The 14,316-nt window shown below is 32.6% G+C and overlaps 1 protein-coding gene across 1 annotated transcript in view; it reads left to right on the top strand.

The window, feature by feature from the left end:
* LOC114325836 (regulator of nonsense transcripts 1-like) overlaps positions 1-14,316 on the top strand; it is a 77,503-nt gene that overhangs the window by 46,783 nt on the left and 16,404 nt on the right. The gene's annotated exons all lie outside the window — the stretch shown is intronic.

Below are 14,316 nucleotides of genomic sequence, written 5' to 3'. Positions count from 1 at the left end.
ACAGGACCCCCTCCCCCCAGAGAGGAGTTGGGGGTAAATCTTAAATGTGGAACCAAGCGATATTTCACGAAATGAACATCAGATCAAAAAACTGCAAAAAACAGTATTCCATATTTTTGAAAAATCTATCGAACGACACCAAACACGACCCTCCACGGAGGTGGGGTGAAGGGTAAATTTAAAATTTTAAATAGGAACCAAGCGATATTTTGCGAAATGAACATCAGATCAAAAAACTACAAAATATACGTATTCCATATTTTTGAAAAATCTATCGAATGTCACCAAACACGACCATGATGGGATGGGGAGTTACCTTAAAATCTTAAATAGGAGCAACCCTTTTTAATTGCAGATTTGGATTCCTTACGTAAAAATAAGTAATTTTTATTCGAGACATTTTTTTGAATTATGGATAGATGGCACTATAATCGGAAAAAAACGATTGTTGGAAATGGAAAATTAAATTAAAAAAATGGAAAGTCCCCACTTAAATATAAAACTTAACTTTTTTTGGTTTTAGAACCTAATCTTAACAACCCAATAGGTCCCCATAACACTCGAGTAACTGCAAATTTAGTATACTTTCCTCTCCTACTATAATGTAGTACAAACAAGTTTTTCGCATTTCTTTCATTATTTTATGTCAGTCAAAAACAACCTGCAACCTTTCTGTCTACCTCTAAACGTTACTATTGTAATCTTTAATTTTTTTTAATAAAATTAAATGATGTGTCAAAAATGAATAACCGTTTTCAATTTCGTTGCAAAACGAAAATACAGCCGAACCATATTCCAGTCCAATCAGAGAGTGCCGCAAGCACCTCTACCGGTTTCGAAACTTAGTAGTCTCTCATCAGGAGGCACATATGCTGCTCTCCCTGATCCAACCAAAACAAACCCCAGCGTGCAGTCCCGAATTGCAACGAACGAAATGGCATAGATGCCCTAGCGGCAACTGCTAGCAAAAGACTAAGTTTTCACTCTAATGGCATATAGCATATCCCATCAGAATGAAAACAATGGGAACCTTCTCTGGTTACACCTCCGAGGCTTCTACAATTTGCAAGCCATACGGATGCTGAGACTAAGGAAGATGAGGGACGTGAATTGTAAATTGTAGAATTCCCTCATCTTCCTTAGTCTCTGCATCCGTATGGCTTGCAAATTGTAGAAGCCTCGGAGGTGTAACCAGAGTGTAACCATTGTTTTCATTCTAGTGGGATATGCTATATGCCATTAGAGTGAAAACTTAGTCTTTTGCTAGCAGTTGCCGCTAGGGCATCTATGCCATTTCGTTCGTTGCAATTCGGGACTGCACGCTGGGGTTTGTTTTTGTTGGATCAGGGAGAGCAGCATATGTGCCTCCTGATGAGAGACCAATAAGTTTCGAAACCGGTAGAGGTGCTTGCGGCACTCTCTGATTGGACTGGAATATGGTTCGGCTGTATTTTCGTTTTGCAACGAAATTGAAAATGGTTATTCATTTTTGATTTACATTTACTCTGTGTGGAGTATGAAGGGAACCAGTCTCGTTGGAACTTTACCGCGCTGAGCAGATAGGACGTGAATTGTAAATTGTAGAATTCCCTCATCTTCCTTAGTCTCAGCATCCGTATGGCTTGCAAATTGTAGAAGTCTCGGAGGTGTAACCAGAGAAGGTTCCCATTGTTTTCATTCTGGTGGGATATGCTATATGCCATTAGAGTGAAAACTTAGTCTCTTCTTCTTCTTCTTCTTCTAAATGATGTGTATTTTATAATTATTTAAAAAATAAATTTTTTGTAAATACTACAAAATAAACGTGATATAGGGGGTAGGGTGGGTTTAGTTTTAAACCTCACCATATATCAAAAAGGTACAAGGGGAGGGGGTGTTAAAAAATGCCAAAAAAAACATCACGTGATTAATGGACGGCCCTTAAACAAAACCCCAGAAGACGAGGCTCGTGATGGGAACCAGGTGTCTCGGAGACCCTCACAGCTAGACGGGTATCAATGTCGAGATCAAGCTGGATTCAGAAAGGGATACAGCACAACAGACCACTTTATAACAAAGAAAATACTCATTGAACGCGCTAATGAGTCTAGAATACCGCTATATATTGCTTTTGTGGATTTTGAAAAGACCTGTGACAGTATTTAACACTGGGCCATACAATCCTCGCTAATAAATGGAATGATCGACTATCGATACACAGATATGTTGAAAAACATCTACGGAAAAGCAACAATTACAATAAAACATCCACACCAAAACACCAAACCAATAAAAATAAATAGAGGAATTAGGCAAGGAGACACAATATCCCCAAAATTATTTACACAAGCACTAGAAGATATATTAAAAAAACTTGAATGTCACAACAATAGGATCAAAATCAATTGACAACTGCTGAATAACCTGAGATATGCGGATGACATAGCGGTGATATCAGAAAATATGAAAGATTTTAACAAAATGATGATACAATTGGACAAGGAAGCAATCGAGATAGGTCTAAAAATGAACTACACAAAAACTGTATATATGACAAACGTAAAAGGACAACGAAACCATGCAAATAGGAACAAATATAATACAGAATAGTGTTGGGAAAAACCTACCGGCTTTAACCTAAAACCGGTTTTTTCCTCTGCAATAATCGGTTTTTCCGGTTGTTTTTTGTCCCGGTTATAACCGGTTTTTTCTTTATTAAATAATAACCGAATATGGATTCGAATGAAGTGTTACAGACTAAAGCGCAATGTAAATGTAACCTATTGGGTATTGGCTATGAGTAAAAAACGAACACCGGTTTTTGGAATAACCGGTTTTTTTGACCGGTTATAGCCGCCAGGCTAAACCGTAGGTAAAAAAAACGGTATAACCGAAAACCGGTGTTTTGTCAACAAGCGTCATCCCTAATACAGAAAGCCAAGGAGTAAGTCAAACAGCAGAAATATAAAGGAGAATAAGACTCGCATGGGCGGCATTCGAAAAAATGAGCTATATCCTGAAAATGCCCAACACCACCGCACAGAAATATATGATCAATGTGTCCTACCAGTACTTATATATGGAGCACAGACATGGACCTTCACAAAGGAAAGGAAAATATACACAAGATGGCCAAGACTCAAAGGGCAATGGAAAGGCAGATGCTGAGTATCAAGCTAAGTGATAAAAAGAAAAATAAATCGATCAGAAATAAAACCAAAGTGAAAGACGTAAATAAAGATGCAGCTACTATCAAATGGAAATTTACAGGACACAACAGCAGACAAAGAGACGGAAGATGGAATGAATAACGATAACCCACTGGAGAAAAAAAAAAAAGTAAGTAAAAAAAAAGTGTTTAGCACAAATTAAAATATATATTAAAAAAAACACAGTAAAATAATAAAAAAAAACAAAATAAAAAAAAAGCAACACAATGTACCTATGTATCTAAAAATAATATTGTAGTATGTACTTATGTTATGAAATAAGAAATTTATGACTATGAATCTGCAATCAATCACAAACAAGTCTGGCTAATTGGCTCTGCCAAAGCCATTTTTCAAAAAAAAAACCAACTGGAGACCTTAGGGCCATAAAAGAGGCAGGGGCAGACCACAGGTGAGATGGTCGGATGACCTAAAAAGATACGCAGGAAGCAGATGGGCAGGATTAGCACTGAACGGAGAAGAGTGGAGGAATAAGGGCTAAGCCTATGTTCAACTTTGGACAAATGAAAGGCAATAGATGGAATGAGCTTACACTGATTTTGTATCAAATTTCCACAGGACTCTAGGAGAATAGGCCCTTGGTGGGCACCAGGTTCCTCGGAAAGTATCGCCGTTATGATATGAGTACTTGGCGACCCTAATACCCCTCCAATTTTTAATATTAAATATATGTATATGAGCATTTCTCTCAATTATTTTTGAATAAAAATTCATTGTTTCATCACTTGAAATGAAATCGCCTGCGCTAAGAATCGATCCTTGCTCTGCTGCGTGGAAGTCAGGCACTCTACGGGCTAAGATATCTGGCCCTTCATGTCAAAGTAGTCCAGGGCGCATCTGTTTTGAGAAGGACGTTGGAAGGTGACTCAAATTTTTTTGCAGAAATTGCTTGAAAATAAATTAAATAATAATATTTGAGTTATCCTCCCTCTCAAAAAGGTCCGGAACATTGTTTAAATAATCAAAATGTCAAAAATTGAAGGAAACATTCGATTTTTTCTTCGTTTTTTGATTATAACTTTAAAAGTATGCATTTTCAAGAAAAGTTGTACTAATATAAAAGTTGCATAATTAAATTTTCTACAATATAGAGTTGGTTAAAAATTTAAAAAATAGTCACCCTAGTTGCAAAATAGCAATAATTGCGAAAAAAACATACAAAAACAAGTATTCGCATTTTACGTTTTTCAACTATTTATGCTACACTTAGGACCTTCATATTTCATCCAGAAAAACTCTATGATACAGTAAAATAATACTGTAAATTTCATTAAGATCGGTTTAATAGATTTTGCAAAATAAATTTTGCAATCCAGCTTTCGCAAAAAAATTCATTTTTTCAAAATGTTACAGGACTGAAAATAAAGCAGATAGCAAGTTGAAATTTTTTTTGCTTATAGAAGTGTACTGTACCTTTAATTTGCAATTTTCAAAATTAAAATCGATTAATTACCACGGCGTCAGAAAATTTTTGAAATAAACAATAATTTTGGTGTTACGCGCAGGACAGCGGTGTTCGATTCACACAAGTTGATTTTCACCAAAATTTCTTCCAATCTTTATCTACTATATTATTTTCTTACTCTATATTTTGTTGTATTTTAATATTTTAATTCCACAAAAATCAAACTAATTTTATTATTGTTTGTGAAATATTGTTTAAACAATTGCATATGTTTAAAAATAATAAACTTTTATTATTTAAGTTAAAATATATGAACAAAGAAAATTTTTGCTAATAAAAGTGTTATTTCAAAGGATAGAGTATGTGTTTTTATTTTGAAATAAACAAATTTATTTATTTATATCGAAATGTAATAAAAATTAAAATGTATCAATCATTATCAAAGGTCATTGGAATGCCCAATCAGAGCAAACTATCCGCTGTCCTGCGCGTAGCACCAATAATTAATGTTTATTTAAAAAAATTCCTGACGCCGTGGTGTTAATCGATTTTAATTTTGAAAAATTTCAAATGAAAGGTACAGTACACTTCTATAGGCAAAAAAATTTTCAACTTGCTATCTGCTTTATTTTCAGTCCTGTAACATTTTGAAAAGATGAATTTTTTTTTAAGGAAAGGTGGATTGCAAAATTTATTTTGCAAAATCTATTGAACCGATCTTAATGAAATTTACAGTATTAGTTTACAGTATCATGAAGTTTTTCAGGGTGAAATATGAAGGTCCTAAGTGTAGCATAAATCGTTGAAAAACGTAAAATACGAATATTTGTTTTTCTATGTTTTTTTCGCAATTATTCCTATTTTGCAACAAGGGTGACTATTTTTTAAATTTTTAACCAATTCTGTATTGTAGTAAATTTAATTACACAACTTTTATGTCAGCACAACTTCTCGGAAATGAATACTTTTAAAGTTATAATCAAAAAACCAAGAAAAAAATCGAATTTTTCCTTAATTTTTTGACTTTTGTTTATTTAAACAATGTTTCGGACCTTTTTGAGAGGGAGAATAACTCAAATATTATTATTTGATTTATTTTTAAGCAATTTCTGCAAAAAAATTTGAGTCATCCCTCAACGTCCAAATGTACTAATATTTTTACAGATGCGCCCTGGTCTAAAGATAAAACAGGCAATTTGGCCAAAATAAAGGAACAAAAAAGAGAAAAGTCTTTAAATTGTTTGGTTGTACTTTAATCGTCAGTATAATTATTGATGGTCTACTTGATGTCTAAGACTAAGTCATAAATATGCACATAATACCTTCGCTTTCGTTGCCAATTAACCACATACATAAATACTCGTATATCCATTATATAATAAAAAAAATATACCGTTAAACTTAACGTTTATTATTTGTTCTAATTTTTAATTAGCTAAAGTGTTGCGTACTTATAAACTTTTTGCAAGCATATTCTTAAACAGTTGTTTATCTCGATATAAATACCAGAAAAGGATAATAGAAGGTTGTGGTGTAGAGTGTAGAATTCGATCAAAATACTTTAACAGAACAGTTAAAATAATTATGTAGCCGCAATTATAGATTTCATGTTTATTATGATCATTAGAATAATGGCTCTAAATTATTTATGGAATTTAACTTTTTCAGAAGTTTAATATGTTGACATTGACATCAATTTAAACAAATATCCTTTAGAGTTAATTGTACCATTAACAAAAATAGCTCTTTAGTAAAGCTTTTTTAAGTGGCAAACCATAGAAACCTCCATTGCGTAGAGGGCAGGGCCTATTTTACCACTAGGCCCGTGAGGCACCTGCCTTTGGCCTACATTTTAATGGGGCCCGGAAAGAAAATTTTTTATTGCAATCTCAAAATAAATTTTCAAAATTCTTTCATTTTACGAACAGTAAATGATAAATTATGAAAGGTAAAGTTTTCAATCCTAATAACAACATTAATAATATTGAAAAATATTAAAAATATTACTAAAAGATTTTTAAATTAAAAACGTATTGGTCCATTTCCCTGGTGACACCTCCAAGGCTTCTACAATATGCAAGCCAGATGGATGCTGCAGTGAAGACAAAAGGGAAGGAATTCTACACTATGCAATTCACAACCCCCTTCTGCAGCTTGGTAAAGTTCCAACGGAAAATGGACCTAGTTACTCTATAGGAGTAATACTAATATGAAATAAATAAAAATGTATACCATTTTTATTCAGTTGCAATGCGAAGGCAAAACAATCTTATTTTTCATTTAGAATACGGAGCGCAGTCCAGCACTCTGAATCGGCGATTTTCGACTCTTGTTGGATTCATCCTCGGAAAGGCGTAGGCCTACTGCTCCATACTCGAAGTGACCAACCATGAAAGCCTATCCCCACATTGCAACTGACGTGTATGGATTAGGTGACTAGCGTCATCTGGCAGTTGAAAGGTAAAGTTTTCAATCCTAATAGCAACATTAATAATATTGAAAAATATTACTAAAAGATTTTTAAATTGAAAACTTATTGGTCCATTTTCCTGGTGACACCTCCAAGGCTTCTACAATATGCAAGCCAGATGGATGCTGCAGTGAAGACAAAAGGGAAGGAAGTCTAAACTATGCAATTCACAACCCCCGTCTGCAGCTTTGTAAAGTTCCAACGGAAAATGGACCTAGTTACTCCATAGGAGTAATACTAATATGAAATAAATAAAAATGTATACCATTTTTATTCAGTTGCAATACTGGGCGGGTCCGACGGAGTTTGTTACGCCACTGAGTGCCCTAAAACTTTACATTCACTGGCCCGACATGCATCTCGGGACAGCTGAGATGCATTTTAGGGTCCTGACTACAAATACTAAAATAGCTATTTGTATAACAAGGGAGGAAAGTGTAACTTTTCCTCCCGAGAATGAAGTTTACTGCCCGACGCGTAGCGGAGGGCAGTAATCATTCAAGGGAGGAAAAGGCACTTTACTCCCATGTTATACATATGGGTTTTCCACCTTCCTCAAATAACAAGTAATTTTTTCATTTTTACTTAATTTATTTATGTAACTAACCAACAAAATTTATTAGAACTAAAACAACAAGTAGGTACAATATTACTGTCAACTGTCAAATATAAGTCAAATTATTAATGTAAACATTGTTAAATCAAAATAACAATTTACTGTTTTTTACCATTCTGCAAAATACAGGATGTTTTATAAATAAACGTTAAAATGTATAGATACTTCGTAATAGAAAATAGATATTATACAGGGCGTCAATAAGTTATATTTCATGAATGAAATACCATGACGTCATTTTTACTTTTCCTCCCTAGGGAGGAAAAATATTTTCCTCCCTAGGGAGGAAAAGTACAACTTTGCTCCCTACAATCAGGTCCGGAAAAGTATACTTTCGGTAGAGGTAGGTGGAAAAAACTATTTTCGTGCAATTTGGTATGTCGGGTTAGAATAAGATTTTTAAGTATGTATGTACTTTTTCAAATAACTTTTTCCGATATCTCTAACGCGAATTAAAATATAGAAAATTTGCCCTCTTTTTGGATTCACGGTAGGCCGCGATTAAAATTTAAATTTCAGTTGATTAGGTATCTTAAAAAATGTGAACCTTCAACCTGTATGACTGTGCAAAACGTCAAATCTATATTTATTTTGATATACCCTATTCCACGAACATAAGCCTGTTTTGGATTACTTCGACAACGAATATTTTACTGTGCAAAATAAGAAGAACGAAAGTAAATTGCAAATTACATTGTTGTTTATTGGAATAATTATTAGCGCCATTTACTTTCGTACTTCTTATGTTGCACAGTAAAATATTCGTTGTCGAAGTAATCCAAAACAGGCGTATGTTCGTGGAATGGCCCATAGCCAAAATTAGAGCTGTCTTCATCTTAAATGCGACAAACTGTATTTAAACAATGTTTAATTGTTTAAGTATAAATTTTATTTATTGTTAATAAAAAGTTAAATTTCTGGTGCAACTATATTTCTATTCTATTCTATTCTATTCTATTTTATTCTATTCTATTCTATTCTATTCTATTCTATTCTATTCTATTCTATTCTGTTCTCTTCTATTCTATTCTAGTCTATTCTATTCTATTCTATTCTATTCTATTCTATTCTATTCTATTCTATTCTATTCTATTCTATTCTATTTTATTCTATTCTATTCTATTCTATTCTATATTCTATATTCTATATTGTATTGTATTCTATTCTATTCTATTCTATTCTATTCTATTCTATATTCTATTCTATTCTATTCTATTCTATTCTATTCTATTCTATTCTATTCTATTCTATTCTATTCTATTCTATTCTATTCTATTCTATTCTATTCTATTCTATTCTATTCTATTCTATTCTATTCTATTCTATTCTATTCTATTCTATTCTATTCTATTCTATTCTATTCTATTCTATTCTATTCTATTCTATTCTATTCTATTCTATTCTATTCTATATTCTATTCTATATTCTATATTCTATTCTATTCTATTAATTCATTTAAAAAAGTTATTACATATTATCATTTTAAATTTTAAGTCCGCAGATAGTGTGCTACTTTTTTAATAAACAAAATGTCGCCCGAAAATCGTGTTTTTTTCAATTTTTGCTCTATAACTCCAAAGATTTTAACGTTACACCAAAAACACCCAAATAAAAATTCACCGCAATTAAATTCTATATAGAGACGTGTTTTTCTCGATTCACTTCGACGAAAACTTTCCCCGGAAAAAGCGGGTTTTTCCAACAAAATCTTTAATTTTCAACTAAAATTTTAGATAAGTAATTGTTAATCAATAATTAAATAGTAATGTAAAAGCCATTTTCGTATAGATTATAATTCCAGAAGCCGATGAAAATTGAATGAACAGTTTAGCAACAATTGAATTGTTAATTAAAAATTGACGGTCGCTATAATAACGACAATAATTACGATGCATAAGAATAACTATGATTTTTTCATAAAAAGACACTGTACCTATCTAACGTACTTTACAGAATTGAAATTGGACTATTAAAGCGGCCTCAGGAATATTTTAAAATTATAAACAATTTTTTGGCTTAAAAAACAAATAGAATATCTCGAGAAATACTAAACTAAATTAAATTGTGAAAACGGTATTCGAAAAACAGCGGTAGGAGGCTTCTTTTAGAAGAAAAAACGTTCAATTGTGACGAGTGGTTCCTGAGATACAACCGGTGAAAGTTGACCGGAATTTACGGCGAAGATATAAACAGTAGGATCATAATTTTCAAACCATTACCTTTTTATTTTTGTCCTCTTTCTCCACAAAAATTTTCATATCTTTAAAGTACTCATAACATATATTATTATAATAAAAACTATCGATAATACGTGTGAACATTGCCAAAAATAGCAAAATTCCAATCAAAAATTAGGTTGGAGAAAATGTAACCCTCAAAGTTCAAAATCGGTATATGTTAAAAAAATGCATTTCTCGGCTTCCCATTGAGCAATTTCCTTCATTCTTTTTTTGTTCCCTAATAACTCGAGTAGAGCCATCGAACTAACTCATTATTAAATGTCAAACTTGCTTTTGTTTTGTTATAATAGATTAATTTATTTATAAGAACAGAAAACTACATATTTTTTCCAGTTGTAGGCTTTTTTTTAGATAAACTTACTACAAGTGTACCTTTTAAAGTTAAAAACATAAATATTCTCATTTGAAAGCTGTATAATTATTTAAACAATTTTTATTTAAACAAATTAAAATTTTGTGTTATAATAAATAAATTAATTTATTATAACAAAACAAAAGCAAGTCTGACATTTAGTAATGCATTAGTTCGATGGCTCTCCTTGAGTTACTAGGGAACAAAAAAAGAATGAAGGAAATTGCTCCATGGGAAGCCGAGAATATACATTTTTTTAACGTATACCGATTTTGAACTTTGAGGGTTACAGTTTCTCCAACCTAATTTTTGATTGGAATTTTGCTATTTTTGGCAATTTTCACAAGTATTATCGATAGTTTTTGTTATAATAATATATGTTATGAGTATTTTAAGGATATGGAAATTGGTATGGAGAAACAGGACAAAAATAAAAAGGTGATAGTTTGAAAATTATGATTCTATTGTTTATATCTTTGCCGTAAATTCCGGTCAAATTTCACCGGTTGTATCTCAGGAACCACTCGTCGTAATTAAACGTTTTTTCTTTTAAAAGAAGCGTCCTGCCGTTGTTTTTCGAATACCGTTTTCACAATTTAATTTAGTTTAATATTTCCCGAGATATTCTATTTGTTTATAAGCCAAAAAATTGTTTATAATTTTAAAATATTCCTGATGCCGCTTAAATAGTCCAATTTCAATTCTGTAAAGTACATTAGATAGGTATAGTATCTTTTTATGAAAAAATCGTAATTATTCTTATGTATTATAATTATTGTCGTTATTAAAGCGACCGTAAATTTTTAATTAACAATTCAATTGTTGCTAAACTGTTCATTGAATTTCCATCGGCTTCTGGAATTATAATCTATACAAAAAGGGCTTTTACATTACCAAGTTATTTAATTATTGATTAACAATTACTTACCTAAAAGTTTAGTTGAAAATTAAAGATATTGTTGGAAATACCCGCTTTTTCCAGGGAAAGTTTTCGTCGAAGTAAATCGGAAAAAACACGTCTCTATGCAGAATTTAATTCCGGTGAATTTTTATTTGAGTGTTTTTGGTGTAAAGTTAAAATCTTTGGAGTTATAGAGCAAAAATTGAAGAAAACACGATTTTCTGGAGCCATTTTGTTTATAAAAAAAGTAGCACACTATCTGCGGACTTTGCATTTGCATACCTATATTATTAATATATACAATCATAAGATTCGATTTCAGCAATAAAATTGCTGGTAAATAACTTTTCCCAAAAATGGCCTATTCTCCGATAATCATCCCAGACTAAGGGCACTTTAAGGAGAAGAAAAATAAAAATCTACAATTAACATACTTATATAAATTCATGTATGAACAATGACAAGAATAAAAACTCAAATAGAAACAACTATTCAAGACACACAGTGTGGATTCAGGAAGGACAGAAGCATACTAATATTCACATTAAGACAAGTAAGTGAGAAGGTAATCAAGAAGAAGAGAGATACATATGTGTATCATTGACCTGGAAAAGGCGTTCGACAGAATCCAAAGAAAGGACGTATGGAAGACACTAAAAGAAAGGGGAGTCGACAGACACATAATAGAAGTAATAAAGAATATGTACAAAAATAATACAAATACAGTAAGAACCAATAACGAGGAATCCAGAGAATTTACTAAAAGTCAAGGCGTCAAACAGGGATGCGTGCTGAGTCCACTGCTATTATCAGTGGTACTGGATGAAGCGATAAAGAAAGCCAAGAGAAGCATGAGAAAACCAACATTAGGATACTGGCAAATGAAATGGACTCAACTATCGGAGCTACTATGTGCAGACGACATGGTATTGGTAGCAGAAAACAGAGAAGACTTACAGAACAATCTTGAAATCCTAGAAGAAGAACTATCAAACATAAATATGAAAATTAATACAGAGAAAACAAAAACAATGATAATTTCAAATACGAGGAAGACACACGCAATAGAATTAGACGGGAAACAACTAGAGCAAGTGGAATATTTTAAATACCTAGGAGTAATAATCGAATCAAATGATACCTAAGACATAGAAATAAACGAGAGAATAGGACGAACAGGAAGCTTATTTAACATTATGAAAACAACATTTTTGGGGAAAAAAGAGATACCAGAGAAAGTAAAAACGGCAGTCGTTCGCCGTTCGTTTGATCAGTAGTTAGGCCAACAATCATGTATAGCAGCGAGACATGGACATTGACGGGAGACAAAAATCCAGAGTCAATGCTATGGAAATGAGGTTTCTGAGGAAAATTGCAAACAGAAAGAGGACAGACAAAATACGAAACGAAACAATTAGACAAAACCTAAAACTAGAACCAATCAATGAAAAAATAGTAGAAGGACAACTTAGATGGTTCGGGCACGTGTGTAGTATGTCTAACGAGTAACAAAAGAGTGTTCGAAACGAGAGTGCAGGGGAAAAACAAAAGAGGAAGACCAAGAGTTATGTGGGTAGATGAAATCAGGAAAGAAGTCGAGAAGAATGGATTGACATTGGAAAGTGCAAGAAACTTAACGCAAGATCGGAAAGCATGGCGACTACAATACCAAACTCAACTCCACCAGCCTTACACCTAAAAGTAGAAATGCTTAGGACTAAGTAAGTAAGTAAGTAAGTCACATATGATATGGAAACAGAAATGTTGCAGGATACAGAAACATTTTACTATCCGGAGCAATAAGGATGCGCTGAAAAATAATGGAAAAAAAGAAAAAAATCTTCCTCGTTGGCTTCTTTGAATTATATTTTTGATATTGATTTAAACATCCTATTTTCAAATGTTTATACCAGTTGTCACTGAGTTTAGTTGTCGCAATCTCGTCAAATATGAGGGTAGAGCTTCATCTTCAATGTATGAAGACGTAGTTTTGAAGAAGAGATGAAAACTCTTCGAAAAATCGATGATAAGATACTATGGAATAGAGCTAGAAGTGCATATATACGACGGAGATGCAAGGTGGATAGTGATGAGCGAGACTGGTCTTGGTCTTGCGGTCTTGGTCTTGGTCTTGCAGCAAGACCAAGACCAAGACCAAGACCAAGACCGCCTTTTGGTTGCAAGACCAAGACCAAGACCAAGCTTGCAAGAACAAGACCAAGACCAAGACCGAACCTTGCAAGACCACGCAAGACCAAGACCAACCTGCAAGACTCTTGCACTTTTTTGAGAAAAATTGGTTTTTATTATTTAACTTTATTTTGTTAGCTCAATAATATATACTGACATTGTAAGAAACCTTAAAAAATATCGAATTTTTAAAATACATAATATTTTGGTTATATTTTTAAGTCGTTTTGATTAAGTCAAACGGTTTGCATTTTCTCAACCTTCAAAGTGTCCAGAAGACAAGTTTTCAAACGGCGACAGTTCAAGGACAATTGAAATTACTTGTAAGACAAAAAAATGTAATTATAGATAGGGTAATCCATTAAAAAAAATGCAATTAAAAACGGTTTTTATGTACCAGTAGTTTTCGCTTTCTTGTCTAATAAAAATACTGACACTTATTTCAATTCTTTTCGCATAATCGAGGAAAAATGTAGGTCGTTAAATTTAAAATGAATACAAAAAATATCATAATAGATTTTGAAAAGGGATTCACAATGCTGTGAAAGCATTGTGGCCTGAATAAAAAATAACTGGTTGTCGATTGTAATGTGTCAAGCTTGGTATCGCAAAATCCAAAGCTTAGGTTCAGTTTCTGAATATAATGACAAAAACTCCGATACTGGGAAATTTTTAAAATTATTTTTTGGATTATTTTTTTAAAATCAACGAAAGTTGGAAGTTGAATTATTTGTGAAAATCCCGGATGACAAACGTGTAAAGAATTTTACTGATTTCATAGTTGAAAACTATTTGGAAGAATCTAGGTTTTCCCCAGAAAGGGCCAGTAGTACAAATAGTATGTGCCGCACTTGAAATGCATGCGCATCATTTCAGTGTGTTTTAAATCCTAGTTTTTACTACCCACATCCGAATATTTTCAACTTTTTAAAT

The sequence above is a fragment of the Diabrotica virgifera genome, chromosome 4, assembly GCF_917563875.1.
Source record: "Diabrotica virgifera virgifera chromosome 4, PGI_DIABVI_V3a".
Taxonomy (NCBI): Eukaryota; Metazoa; Arthropoda; class Insecta; order Coleoptera; family Chrysomelidae; genus Diabrotica; species Diabrotica virgifera.
The sequence above is the reverse complement of the archived record's forward strand: the minus strand, read 5'-3'. Positions and strand labels throughout refer to the sequence as shown.